This window comes from Salvelinus alpinus, chromosome 12 (genome assembly GCF_045679555.1).
Source record: "Salvelinus alpinus chromosome 12, SLU_Salpinus.1, whole genome shotgun sequence".
In the NCBI taxonomy this organism is placed as follows: Eukaryota; Metazoa; Chordata; class Actinopteri; order Salmoniformes; family Salmonidae; genus Salvelinus; species Salvelinus alpinus.
In genome coordinates this window covers 21,751,699-21,764,771 of record NC_092097.1, presented here as the reverse complement: position 1 = coordinate 21,764,771, position 13,073 = coordinate 21,751,699, and positions in this window count along the sequence as shown.

Sequence of the window (13,073 nt, the reverse complement as noted above, 5' to 3'; positions counted from 1 at the left end):
AGTTGGATGGGCTAAATTATAGATGGGCTATGTACAGGTGCAATAATCTGTGAGCTGCTCTGACAGCTGGTGCTTAAAGCTAGTGAGGGAGATAAGTGTTTCCAGCTTCAGAGATTTTTGCAGTTCGTTCCAGTTATTGGTAGCAGAGAACTGGAAGGAAAGACGACCAAAGGAGGAATTGGCTTTGGGGGTGACCAGTGAGATATACCTGCTGGAGTGCGTGCTACAAGTGGGTGCTGCTATGGTGACCAGTGAGCTGAGATAAGGCGGGGCTTTACCTAGCAGAGACTTGTAGATAACCTGTAGCCAGTGGGTTTGGCAACGAGTATGAAGCGAGGGCCAACCAACGAGAACGTACAGGTCGCAATGGTGGGTAGTGTATGGGGCTTTGGTGACAAAACGGATGGCACTGTGATAGACTGCATCCAGTTTGTTGAGTAGAGTGTTGGAGGCTATTTTATAGATGACATCACCGAAGTCGAGGATCGGTAGGATGGTCAGTTTTACGAGGGTATGTTTGGCAGCATGAGTGAAGGATCATTTGTTGCGATATAGGAAGCCGATTCTAGATTTAATTTTGGATTGAAGATGCTCAATGTGAGTCTGTAAGGAGAGTTTACAGTCTAACCAGACACCTAGGTATTTGTAGTTGTCCACGTATTCTAAGTCAGAACCGTCCAGAGTAGTGATGCTGGACGGGCGAGCAGGTGCGGGCAGTGATCGGTTGAATAGCATGCATTTAGTTTTACTTGCGTTTAAGAGCAGTTGGAGGCCATGGAAGGAGAATTGTATGGCATTGAAACTCGTCTGGAGGTTAGTTAACACAGTGTCCAAAGAGGGGCCAGAAGTATACAGAATGGTGTCGTCTGCGTAGAGGTGTATCAGAGAATCACCAGCAGCAAGAGCGACATCATTGATGGATACAGAGAAGAGAGTCGGCCCGAGAATTGAACCCTGTGGCACCCCATAGAGACTGCCACAGGTCCGGACAACAGGCCCTCCGATTTGACACACTGAACTCTATCAGAGAAGTAGTTGGTAAACCAGGCGAGGCAATCATTTGAGAAACCATGCAAAGGATAAGGGTTAAGGTTAGGGTTAGAGCTAGGGTTAGTAGGTGGTTAGTTGAAATGTTACTGAGTGCATCTACAGATGGTCTATCAAATACAGTGTTACTCCAGGTTCCTCCTTTACCTTACACTACCCCTAATGCTGTGTATCATGCCCAACTAAGCTTTGACAATGGTTATTTATGTTTTTTGGATTTCTTATCAAGTCATTCTTTTGAATGTAACCATGATTGTAACTATGATTGGTGGGTGGGGATGGTTCATAACAGCGATTGTACAACAAATAATGTGTCACAAAATGCAAATAGATAACAGCATCACTTCAAAGGACCATCATTCAAAAAACCCAATTATAATAATGCTAGTTTTTGTAGAGGATGTTTTGACGTGCAGTAAGGATCAACTCCAGCCCAGTGACATGAAAAAGAGGGCTTGAGAATAAACATGATTGTACAGAGCACAGTGGGGGGGGGGTCCCAGAATCCTTTTCAACAGTTGTTTTACATGGAAGAGGGGAAACCCAAATAAAAACAGGTCAGTATTGCTTTGACTGACTCCCTCTATTGACATGTATCACAGCAGGCAGGCAGAGACATCTGACTGTGGAAAAGGTGAACAGTATTATGAATTAAACCCCATTACTGGCTGTGTTAGCTTGTATCGTGTTTGACTCAGTTTGCTCAGCTCCTTTGGTGAAGCTTTGAGGACATTCACAGCTTTTCAAGATGGCCAATGATAATACTACCAATGGAAACAACAGCATGACATAAAAATAAATGAAACTGTATGAAAGACATTCAAGGAGTTTTGGATAGGATTAAACAATGTGAGAGCAGAAAACAATATTATCATTCACTTAAAGCGACACTGCGAGATTCATACCTAGAGTCAGATGAACTTGTGGATACCATTTTTATGTCTACCTGCAGTAGGAAGGAAGTTAGAGATAGTTTCGTGTGTCAATACTAACTAGCATTGGCGCAATGACTGGAAGTCTCTTAACATCACAGCAGAGAATAAAGTCATAATAACATGGTAATAGTCAGGAGAGCATATGACGCTAACATGGCTCAAATGTGGTCATTTTGTACCTTCTCTGGTGTTTCCTACCTAGCCCATTCATAGATGCTAACTACCTTTAGCTCCTATTGAATTTTTGAGCCCTGACGCTTGCTCTAAATGGTAACACACATCGCTTGCAGTATGGTTTTGGAAATATAAGGAACGTATCTTTCATATCATCGAGAAATGAGGACTCCTGAACAGCTAATCAAATGGCTACCCAGACTATTTGCATTGTCCACCCCCACCTCCTCTTTTACGCTGATGCTACTCTCTGTTTATTATCTATGCATAGTCACTTTAACTCTACCTACATGTACATATTAACTCAATTACCTTGACTAACATGTGCTCCCGCACATTGACTCTGTACCGGTACCCGCTGTATATAGCCTCGCTACTGTTTTTACCATTTTTTACTTAACACTTATTTTTCTTAAAACTGCATTGTTGGTTAAGAGCTTGTAAGCAAGTATTTCACTGTAAGGTCTGCACCTGTTGTATACATGTGACAAATACAATTTTATTTGAAATTTAAATTACTACAAACCTGTATCAGGTTAGGGTTCTCACAATACCATATTTCCATGTTACAGTCCTTGTTTACAGAAAACAGACGGAAGACACAGTTGACTGCCTGTGCTAATTAGCTATCTGCGTCTCCGAACACCTGTGTGTACATGGAAGATGGACACCACAAAAGTTAAGATGGAGTATTTGAATGTTTTGGCTGCCAATTCTCCTCTAAACAGAACATGTAAGGCCCTTGGACTATAAGGAGTAACGTTTGGGTCCATTAGTCCATTATTGGGCTAGGTGTTTCCCAAAGAAAAGAAAATGTGCTAGATTATGTAAATGTTGTAGTTTTAAATTGCCCCATTTAAAACTACAGAGGCTCAATCCAGTTTTACCAATACCCATGGTGTTTCAAAAATAAATCATTAATGGCACAAAGGGGAATAAGATAATTCACATCAAATCATCCCAACGAAGTAAACAGCATGGAACACATAACACAAAAATAAAAATTTGCATGTCAATGGAAAACATTTATGAAATCCAAAGAGTGTATTTTTATTTGGGTGCATTCCCTTTAATCAAATGATTCATTTGGCTGGTTGAAATGAGCCGCAAAATCAGATCCAAAACACAATAATTTATCACCCAGTTACTCTGTGTACAATTTACTCACAATGTCCTATCTGACCTCAAACTAACTCTCCTTTGGAGGCCCAGTGCACAAATGGACCCTTGATTAGTGCAGAGTTATGTACTCCTGTAAGGTGTGTGAACACAGCACAGCTGTGCATGACCTGAGCTGAACTGAGGTTGCTGCTAGCTGTCTGGCTGTGGTTCTCCTCAGCAGTGGGAATGAGGGGTACGCTTTCTTTCTGAAGCTGAGTTTCCTCTGAGGTGAGCTGCCTGCCTCCTCTCACTGGAATTAGTTCATAATCCCATTTCATAGCCAGATGGAGAGATAGGGGAAAGAGCAGGGATTAGATGCTGTTAATTACCAACTGAGAACAGCCTGTTTGTTTAATGACACACTTCCCAACACTCTCAGTCTCTCCTTTGAAATAAGTTATGGAGTTTAGAGTACTAGTGGAAGTCCTTGAATGAATGCCAACCTCTACCACTTCTCTCTCCCGGATCCGGGATCCTCCTCATCAAAAAAGCTGACTAGCATAGCCTAGCCTAACGGGACAGGGATATCATATAATATAATTTTCATGAAATCACAAGTCCAATACAGCAAATGAAAGATAAACATCTTGTGAATCCAGCCATCATTTCCGATTTTTAAAATGTTTTACAGCGAAAACACAATATGTATTTCTATTAGCTAACCACAATGGCCAAAGACTCAACCGCATATTTTCACCATGTTCCTACCGCATAGGTAGCTATTACAAAACCGACCAAATAGAGATATAATTAGTCACTAACCAAGAAACAACTTCATCAGATGACAGTCTTATAACATGTTATACAATACATTTATGTTTTGTTCGAAAAATGTGCATATTTGAGGTATAAATCATTGTTTTACATTGCAGCTACCATCACAAATAGCACCGAAGCAGCCAGAATAATTACAGAGAGCAACGTGAAATACATAAATACTCATCATAAAACATTTATGAAAAATACATGGTGTACAGCAAATGAAAGATAAACATCTTGTGAATCCAGCCAATATTTCCGATTTTTTAAAGTGTTTTACAGCGAAAACACAATATAGAATTATATTAGCTTACCACAATAGCCAAACACACAAATGCATTTATTCACCGCAAAAGGTAGCTGTCGCAAAAACCACCAAAAGATATAAAATTAATCACTAACCTTGAATAACTTCATCAGATGACAGTCTTATAACATCAGGTTATACAATACACTTATGTTTTGTTCGAAAATGTGCATATTTAGAGCTGCAAACCGTGGTCATACATTGTGAATATGTAGCAACATTTCCCCAGAATGTCCGGAGCTATTTTGGACACTCACCTAATCTGACCAAAGAACTCATCATAAACTTTACATAAAAATACTTGTTGTATGGCAAATGAAAGATACACTGGTTCTTAATGCAACCGCTGTGTTAGATTTTTAAAAATAACTTTACCATAACAAACAGCTTGCGTTATTGCGAGACAGCGCTCGCCAAAACGGCGGAGAATAGGAATCAACATTTTCCACAGAAATACGAAATAACATCATAAATTGTTCTTACTTTTGCTGAGCTTCCATCAGAATCTTGTACAAGGAGTCCTTGGTCCAGAATAAATTGTTGTTTGGTTTTAGAATGTCCTTTTCTTCTGTCGAATTCGCGCCACAATGCTAGCCAATGTTGATAACGTTCCCATTTTCTCTCGACGCAAAGAACGGAAAACTCCAAGTCCCAATAAACGTTTAATAATCTGATAAAACTCGGTTGAAAAAACCTACTTTACGATGTTATTATCACATGTATCAAATAAAATCAGAGCTGGAGATATTCGCCGTGTAAACCGAACGCTTATCAGAAGACAATATCGAGGTGCTTCGTGCGCCTTAGTAGACAAAGGAAATTCCTGACCTGCCACTCCAAAAGCTCTTGTTCGACCTCAGATCAAGCTAGACACCCCATTCCATCTTCCACTGCCTGTTGACATCTAGTGGAAGGCGTATGAAGTGCATGTATATCGATAAATATAAGCCAGTTGAATAGGCAGGCCCTGAAACAGAGCCCCATTTTCAGAATTTTCACTTCCTGTCTGGAAGTTTGCTGCCAAATGAGTTCTGTTTTACTCACAGATATAATTCAAACAGTTTTAGAAACTTGAGAGTGTTTTCTATCCAATAGTAATAATAATATGCATATTGTATGACCTAGAATAAAGTACGAGGCCGTTTAAATTGGGCATGATTTTTTCCAAAGTGAAAACAGCGCCCCCCCTATTGACAAGAAGTTTTAAAGAGCAACGAAGAGGAAGAGCAGCAGATAAATCTGGTAAACTTGGCAGAAGCTTATCATCTAACAGTTACATAAAAGGACAGCAAGTAGGACAAAATGAGTTGAGGCTTGGCCTGATGTTTAGATGTATAAACGGATGTTTATGACATAGCAGGAAGTCAGGGCCATAGCTACATATGAAGACACTGTTGAGAGTAGAATACTAGAACATACAAGTCTCAATTTCAAAACTTGGTTGTGCATCAGCAGTTTTCCTCTTGTTATTTGTCACTTACTGACAGTCACTCAATTAGCCGATGTCAGCAAAAAAATGTGATTGGTAAATTAGTCTAGTTAGTCTAGCCAGATATCTAAACTTGTAGTGATCATGGCTGAATTACCAACCTGGCACGCAGGGTATGTGCCCAAGAGACTTCACCTCCAGGTGGCACCCATTGATATATACATATATCACAAACCCGAGGTGCCTTATTGCTATTATAAACTGGTTGCAAACGTAATTAGAGCAGAAAATATAAATGTTTTGTCATACCCATGGTATACGGTCTGATATACTATGTCGTTCAGCCAATCAGCATTCAGGCCTCAACCCCCACCCAGTTTATAAATATAAATATATATTGATTTGTTTAACACTTTTTTGGTTACTACATGATTCCATATGTGTTATTTTATAGTTTTGATGTGTTCACTATTATTCTACAATGTAGAAAATAGTAAAAATAAAGAAAATCCCTTGAATGAGTAGGTGTGTCCAAACCTTTGACAGGTACTATATATATTTTTAACATACAGTAGAATCTACCTGCAGTGAAGCCGCTCCATATTACATTACATTCAGTCATCCAGCAGACACTCCCATCCAGAGCGACCCACAGGAGCAACCAGGGTCAAGCTCCCCACTCAAGTTCACAAGGACAGATCCCTACCCATTCGAATTAGGGACCCGAACCAGCAACCTCTCAGGGCACCAGCCCAAGCTCCCAACCGCCAGCCCACCAACCATCCAAGATCCCCCCCCCACAGTACCCCTCGAGAGAGATGCCCCTCAACCATCCTAGACCCCCCCCACAGTCCCCTCTGAAAAACCTCCCCATCTACTCCCCACCCCCCAAGCCACTGTCCCCCTCCAACCCAACCAAAACCACCACCCAATGCACCAACAACCAACAGAAAGAACTAAAGAGAAAAAAGACAAAAACAAAGGAAAACAACAACAGAAAACAACAATGCCAAGGACAACAAAAATCAAAACATCAAGGCCAACCGTATGTGTTTGTGTGCACTATTTGTGACACTATTTAAGTGTGTGTGTGTGTGTGTGTGTGTGTGTGTGTGTGTGTGTGTGTGTGTGTGTGTGTGTGTGTGTGTGTGTGTGTGTGTGTGTGTGTGTGTGTGTGTGTGTGTGTGCACATGTGTGTGTTTGAATGCAAATGTGTGTGTGTATGCATGTGCATGCGTGTACAAGTGCTTGCGTGGCATCAGTCTCAGGCAAACAGGCATTGGATGTAACAACTTTCCTTTTTTGTGTCAGTTAAACTTCTTATTTTTGGGGGGATACTTTTTTAAACTTTTATCTTTGATCCCTTGATTTTGTTAGTAACTCTCACTCAGATATCATATTAACATGTCATGGCAAAATGTACAGAATTGCAGGAAATTAGCTTTAAAACTGCAAACATTTCTCTACACCCCATTGCAAAATGTGTAGAATTGCAGGAAATTAGCTGTTAAACTGAAATTGTTTCTCTCTGCCCCATGGCAAAATATGTAGAATTGCAGGAAATAAACATATTTTTTTCCTCCACCTTCAAGAGGTTTGCCCATCATCAAAAAGGATTTGCCCGCGAGGTGTGTGTGTGCACATGTGGTTGCACATGCGTGCTTGTGTGCTTATGCCTGCATGCTTGTGTTTGTGTGTTAAAAAGTAAGCTCAGTCAGTTAGGGCAAGATATCAGATCTTAGAACACTTCAAAGCCAGTCTGGGACGTGGCCAGGGACTCAGACCCTGGCTACGTCCCTTCAGGAATTGGAACATTAAACAGACATTTTAACGTGACATGTTTCGTCTTTTTTCAGTCATGAGGTAACAATTTCCTATAGGCCCTTTACAAGTCAGATTTAGTAAGTTGCAGTAATACACTGTGTAGCAATTTAGCTAAAGAATCAATGGATGAATTAGAGTATTGGAGCCTTCCACCACGCACTCATCAAGACCAAAAGGGTTCCCTGTTTCAAAAGAATGTCAAACATTCAATCACATGCTGTCAGCTTGAATGAGAAAATGAGATGCCTTTAGACTAACGAGCGGTAACCACTCCCGTTTTGGTAATTACAATTTAATGATGCAAGGTATTTAAATATGTGTAGTAATTGGGCACATTATCAAGAGTGGCACCCATTTGAGAGGAGAGCTTCAAGTTCAGAAATCAGGTTAATTGGATTTTAACCATACTTGGCAAGTCATTCTCTTTGGAGATAATCAGATGAATATGCCGTCTATGAACGCAGCACCGATATGATTAGCTGCAGCAAAGAGAAGCTGCTGATCCACTGATCTGTGCAGAAACATGAGTGGTTACTCAAGTGCAAAAGGAATGTTCAAAAAGGGCCGGTTGATTAGTTTTCTGTCCTAGCTAGGCTCAAGGGTCTCTTTCACTGGTTTGAGAAATGTTCAATCTGTTGGCTTCATCATGTGCCGTTTTTCTGTGGCCAGGTCAGACACTTCACCATCATGCTCATCTTCAAAACCCCACAGATTCAAGAAGTCAAATATTACAAATGCATCCTCCTTTCAACATAATGATTGATTTTTCCGCTGTGTTACTCTTGGTTTATCATCTTCAGTAAATCAGCTGCAACACCCCAGGGATGACAAAGCCTGAGAGCAGTAAGAGTCCAAGGGTCAAATAGTCCTTGTGTGATGAAATTACAGAGCCACAAATGACTGTACTTTCAAAGATTTGCATTTTTATAATACACATCTATAACCAACCAGACATGTACTACTAGAACAGAGACACAACAGTATAGCCAGTCATACTGTAGTTCAGAACAGGACTACGAAACTGACCAGAGTACTGCATGATGCACGTGACACACATAGAGTGATTTTATTACAGGTGTATTTGTTTGTTTTTGATAACATTATGATTCAGCAAAATCATCCTTCTGCAATTGTCGAGCTAAATGTGACTATGTTGTTGTTATTGTGGCCAACCGTTGCTCCACATAATATGTATGCTCACTAAATCGCTATCTCTCAGGTTAAACTACTGTGTAGCGACTCCGCTCTGGCTTGAGAGGCTCATTAAAATCAGACTGGGCGTCTCTCTCTGTGGGGTTTGAAGGGATTGGGGGATGGTCTTCACTCCCCTGTGGATCAACTGTATGAGCTTGCAGCTGTGAGAAAGAGCCAACACACTGGGAAGGCAGGCAGGGAGACCCAGGCAGGCAGACGCAGGCAGGGATCATAGGAGTAGTCTGGTAGCTCTCCCACATCAAAGCCTCTCTCTCACAAAATGTGATTTAAAACCTATGGCTGCTTGGATTCTGGGGGAATGAGAGGACTCCAAAAGTCTACAAGAAAATGACAAATCCATCATTTTCCTGCTGTGTGAACAATTGACATTTACAGTTAAGTGACTAAAATACCAAGTACGACATTGAGACCTGTGCATTTATCAAAGTTGTTTGAACAACACCCATAGTTTGATAACTATATAAAGACATGTTTAAGACACTTCCAGTTATTGAATACTGGGAAACAAGGAACTCCCTATGGGAGGAGAAAGACTGTGGGAGAATCAGGACTCAGGAGTCAGGTTGCATGTTGAGTTGAGTTCCACCTCCTCCAAACATTTGTTTCCAATCAGGCCAATCAACCTCCGGTGGTCCCCCTGTAACATCTGTGTGAATCTCCACACAACATGAAAGCTGGGGCCAGTCTACATTCTCTCTCTCTCTCTCTCTCTCTCTCTCTCTCTCTCTCTCTCTCTCTCTCTCTCTCTCTCTCTCTCTCTCATATTCCCTTGCTGCTGTGGGTACTTGATGTGTGATCTGGGATACACAGAGTGTAGGCTGTGGCTGGTTCTTCTACAGTGTAGCCTGTGTTCCTTCTGGCCGGTAGGAACCTATGAACAGCATCACCCTGTGAAAACAATATTCTGTAAATCTACCGTTCATTCTGCTCGTCCGGTCTGCGTCTGGTCCATAAATAGAGTTGAATAAATATTTACTTTGTTTAATAAGCCTCTCAACATATCGTGTGTATAAATACACAGCATATAACAGAGCACACATAAACAGGAATATTCAGACCACCAAAGAGGTTTGTTCTTCCATTAGTACGGTGTACTTCCATCTCCCAGAATTCACTTGGTTCACTAAAGTAAATATATGTTTTATTTCTGTACTGTATCCATCACAACATATCCATGCATATGTATGAACTACACCACATGAATGAATAACTGGGAAGGAAACAAAAGACAGACGCCTTTTTTACTACTGTAAGGTGGGCACATCAACTGAATTGACACATTAAAAAAAATATAGAATGGAAGGGTTGGAAAAGCCTTCAATCACCAACTGAAATCCCCATATAATAGTTAGGAGTCACAAAGATGTTTCAAAGACCTGAGATCCAATCAACATTCATGACAGCGGATTACATTGAAGAAAATGCCCTGAGGCAGAAAGGCTGGGTACATGTGGGACTGGAGACAGAGTGTCAGCCTCCTGGCAGAGGCAACCAGGTTTGGGCTAAAATGTCCTGGTACTTGCTAAAGGTCATGATGCCGTTGACCTTAACAACCACCACCACCATATTTTACTGTATGAAGTACGTTTCTGCTTATGCAGATTTAATTGACTGTGTGATTGGCTGTGGTATTTGTATGTATGGAAGAAAGGATTGGAGATGTGGCTTTGTGAAGCATTGTGAATCTGATTAATAATGGCGCTCAACTGAGCGCAATCACTGGGGAGCAGGGTCATGGGGGTCGGCTGGCCCAGAGGGGGTAAGAGGAGGATTTCTGCTTTGAAAAAGAGAGCATTAGCGTCTTCTTGCAGCCTCACTGATCCTTTTATACAGTAGGCCCGTAGCTGTCAGCCTGCTCCTGCTGTCTCGGTTTGATCTGACAGCCCCTGCCTGGCTCACCACACCCTCACTTTTTTCAATTATTCAGCTGTGGTACACAGGCCCACGGAGTCACTCTAGGGCTGGAGATCAGCAGCCGGGTGGAACTGAAGATCACAGAGATATGGAAAGATAGAAGGAGAGATACAGATGGAGAAAGGGAGATGGAGCAATATCGAGAATCAGTAAGAGGGAGGATGATGGAGAGAAAGAAAGACAGACAGATTGTGGGGAGTAAGAGCGATTTCACACATTGGTAGCATTATCTGACCTGACAGCATGAGTCAGTGCAGCTGATGGGCGTTTGATGCCAAAATCATGTTGAAGTGTGAGATGCTTTGATGATACAATCAGATCTTTTTCAAGACCAATCATAACCCTGTTTCACTGCAGTGTAGTGAAATTTTGACATCTGGTGAACAATCCACAACTCAAAAGTAACTCACAACTTATATAAGATGTGTACCATGCCAAGGACTTTCTAAAGAGCAAACAAAATTGTTATTTCCAGGAGAGGGGCTGTGAGCTGTGCTCAGGGAAACAATGAGAATCCAAAATTACAATGCTGAAATGCACCAGCTCCAAAATATTATTGAGAATCCAAAACCCACATTTCACATGCCAGATTCATCAAAGGACTGACTGCAGGACTACTGTAGTCTCCTTTGGTGCTTACTGAGAAAAGGTATCCTCTCCTGTTGGGAAGACAGTGGTAGTGCCGTGATGGGTGGGGGATGTACAGTATGAATAACAATGTAAAGCAGATCTACATCTCTACTATCAGCCGAGTTGGTTTCTGATTAGCATTGTTTGTGATGGAGCAGGAGATGAAAACAGTTGGCGAAATTGGCCTCTTTCATTGAAGGCAAAGTACTTAAATATGTGTATTACAGAAGAAGCCATACATTCTAGACTTATTTTTTCTTATATTACAGTAATTTAAAACAAAACAACATATCAGTGAATAGGGAAGACAGTTAAAAGTATACTTGAATATGTATGTTATCAAGGTTGAAACTGTTAAATTCTCCCAATAATTAATACAAAAGATAACACTTTATTACAGATATATCATCAGATCAGTGGCTACCCGTCATTCAGGGCATGTTATTTTGGCATTAATACATGCCACATATCAGTTAGCATAATAATAATTTTCTCTGGTTGTGCGCCAGCTCATGTTTTTTATTCGACATATCAGTTTCCAAACAATGTACAAAAAAATCATTGAGTTATTAAAGCCGCATACAATTTTCTTTCCTTTTTTGCATTCTTGAGTAAGGCAGCTCCAAAATGCAGGTGCAAGCTCCGTGCTTTCTGTGGTGGTGGGCCAGCCGGTGGTTAATACAGAGTTTAGGGGTTGGTAATGTTCTCTAGTTGCGTTGTGATTGGCTCAGTGTTCTGTCACTTATGGGGACACTACGTCACTGCAAAATCTTTGGGGAGAGCTCGAAAATTCAAGCCCCTTGGGTGTTACCATGGAGTTACATTAAAAGTGCCCATCATTGCCCACAGATAAAATGAAGCCAAATCACGTTATATGTACCATAGCTTTGATTGGACTGATCATGTCAACATCATACTTCCAAAATCTTAGCTTGCAAGCTAGAAGTCATCTTGAATCAAGTTGACAATCTACTGGCAAATCCTTTTCAATCCTTGTCATATGAAGATACATTTTAATAAAACGTTTAGGTGTACATAGGCCATTACACAACAAGTTGGAAATCGCAAATTCAGCATTGAGTTGTTTGAAAGGAATCAGTGGCTAACTGCAAGAATTGCAAAGCAATCACTGGCCTGCTATTCAGTGGAGTGGGTGTGTGGTCGAAGTCTGGGTTTCAGGGTCTCTTTTCCAAGCTTTTCCCAGCTTAAAAGGATAAACATTCAACATTGGCCATGCTGTCAATGTAGCATGACATCTGCCACATTCAAAACAACTGGAAACTCTGAACTGGGAAATCTCAGACTTCAATGAGTTCCAGACAACTGGGAACTCAGGAAAAAAATGAGCTCAGGAAAATACGGGAAAATACGTTTTGAATGATCATCCAACTCGGAATTCAAGTCGGGAACTCTGGCTTCTTTCTAGAGCTCTGACCTGAAGATCACTGACGTCATGATTCAACCTTGCTTTTTTCCGAGTTCACAGTTGTCTTGAAAGCGCCATAAATCCAGAGAATGCCAGACTTTGATGACAAAGTTTGATGACAAAATTTGCCCACGAAGGACCGCCGCGCCACCTTCCTGTTCGAGTGAGGACAGCACAACAAGGTGAGTCCAAAAATTTATTGTATGCTCCTGCATAAATTATGTAATATGCAAGGGAGAAATGTATACTGTA